Here is a 2,649-nt window from a genome sequence, read left to right on the forward strand (position 1 = left end):
TCTTTTTTTTTTCTATTTGCTTTCCAGTGGTTAAAATTTCTATTTTCATGTCCTTGTCCAGTCTACTCATGAATTCATCAAAGGCCTTTTTTCAATTTCTATTATAGTGTTTTTATTTTATCTCTAGCATATCTTTTTCTTTCTTTCTTAGAATTTCCATATCTCTGCTAACATTTTCTATCTGTTCTTGTATGTTATCTACTTTTTCCATAGAGCCCTCAGCGTATTAATCATAGTTGTTTTAAATTCATGATCTGATAATTCCAATATATCTGCCATACCTGGGTCTGATCCTCCTGCTTGTTGTATCTCTTTCTCACCAAATAGAGTCTTTTGCCTCATTATTCTTTATAATTCTTTGTTTAAACATATACATGCTATACAGGTTGAAAGCAGCTATAGTAAACAGGCCTTTAGTATTCAGTAGTAAGGTGTAGGGGGGAGGGAAGTGGTGTATAGTTCTATGACTAAGACTTGGTCTTTTGATGAACCTGAGGCCTGGACTGTAAACTTCATTAATGTGTCTTAGTTTTTTTTGTTTTTTTTTCTCGTTATTTCTCATTCCTTTAGGTAGGACAGGATGGCTAGTGGGGCCTTGAGCTGGGTATTTCCTTTCTTCAGGTTGGCTAGTCTCTAATAAAATAGTTTCACTTGGAAGTAGGCCTGTCAAGAAAAACAGAATGCTGTGGTATATTTCCAATTGGGTATTTCCCCCTCTTCCTGCCAAGAGTTTGATATCTTTTTCTCTGATCTTCTCTGTGAGAACCTGGTAAAAGGCTTGTAAGATTTACAAAGTGTGAGGGCTCCCCTCTGAATGGATTCCACTCTACTTTTTAACTCACTTGACCATTCTGAGCCTACAGCAATGTGTCAATTACAACTCTGGATTTCTTACTCTGACAGCATTCCTGTGGTGCTTTCTTCCTGGTGATCTTTGCTCTAATTCCATTCTGATTCTTTGTATCTGCCTGGCTGTCTAATTTTGGGATTAGCACTTTGCCCATGACCTCACTTTTTTCCCTGTGACAGATCTAAGAAGAGTGGTTGGTTTTTTAGTTTGTTTAACTCTTTACTTGTTACAAGAGAGTGATGACTTTTAAGCTCTTTACATGCTGGACCAGAAATTGGAAACCATCTGAAATATATATTTGGGTCATTGTAAAAACATCTGAGCAGCCCAGCAATCAGAAATCTCTATGTGATAAAAATTGACCTTAGGTATAATATGCCATAGCACCAGCAAAAGTCCATCTTGTTGGCTATAGCTTATGCTTGGAGTGTATATTATGCTGAATATAAAACCAAATAGAGATATTTTAACTGAGGTTACTGACTTCAAGAAACTGAAAGATAGCAGAATTGAATTAATATTACTAACTAGAGGACCAGTGCACGAATTAGTGTACAGGTGGGGTCCCTTGGCCTGGCCAGCGATCAGGGCCATTGGGGCAGATCAGGACTGCCCTTCCCCCACCCTGGGGAGTGACTGTGGGAGGTTGGCTGTGGGAGTGCACTGACCACCAGGGGGCAGCTCTTACATTAAGTGTCTGCCCCCTGGTTGCCAGTGCACATCATAGCTACCAGCTGGTTGTCCAGTTGTAATGGTCACTTAGGTTTTTACATATATAGATGGTGCCAAATAATTCCCTGTCTTTTAAATCAATTAGATTCTTGAATTGATATATAATATATCAGAAACAAAACAAACAAACAAAATAGACATTCTAATTTAAGGTGTGTGAGCACAATTCAAAGTGCAAATGTGAAATATTAAGTGGATCAATTAAAAGCCGTCCTGAAAAATATTTGTGGTAGACATCTTCTAAAGTAGTTCTCAGTAATGCCTACTTCTGTTACCCATGCCCTTATGTAAACTCTTACCCTTAAGAGTAGATAGACTTATGTGAAAGAGAAGGAAAAACCATTGTTCTACCTAAACAAGAGGAGATAGACATGTGTAAATGGCAGATGTGGCTTTCTGCATCAGCTGTTTGGTAAGTTTTACTGCTAAAATGCTGCTGAGAGATTTTTCAGCAATGGCTTCCTTTGATTCTGATCTTTTATGAATCCCTGAAAGGTCAGTTTCTCCGGGCACTTTCTAATGGTATTGTAAGCATCTAATTTGCTATATTAAATACTTTCCTGCTAAAACATTTAAAATATGTTTTCTAAGTTATCCTTTCCACCATGCTGTCATAGATAGATAGATCACTCTTCATAAATAGTTGTAGTAGCTCAAGATTTGCTTAGTTAGTAGTCAAAGGTAGTGATCCCTTAGTATTGCTTAAACTACTAAAATTCTATCTTGAATTTTAGGGGATACAGATTTGTTTTATATAATTTACTTCTCATTGAAATGTAATGATTTTTAGTTCTATTATTTATAGAGATAATAATCCTATCCAATAAAAGAGAAACATGGTATTTGGCGTACGACCGCTACCCTTCCCATTGGCTAATCAGGGCAATATGCAAATTAACTGCCAGCCAAGATGGCAGCCGGCAGCCAGGCAGCTTGAAACTAACATGAGGCTTGCTTGCTTCAGTGGCAGAGGACTCCAACGTTCCCTACCTGCCGCTGCAGGGCTTTGAGCTGCAACTCTAAGCAACTATGTAACGAATATAGAAGCTAAACAAAAACACAGGCCC

This window comes from Myotis davidii, unplaced genomic scaffold, assembly GCF_000327345.1.
Source record: "Myotis davidii unplaced genomic scaffold, ASM32734v1 scaffold777, whole genome shotgun sequence".
Taxonomy (NCBI): Eukaryota; Metazoa; Chordata; class Mammalia; order Chiroptera; family Vespertilionidae; genus Myotis; species Myotis davidii.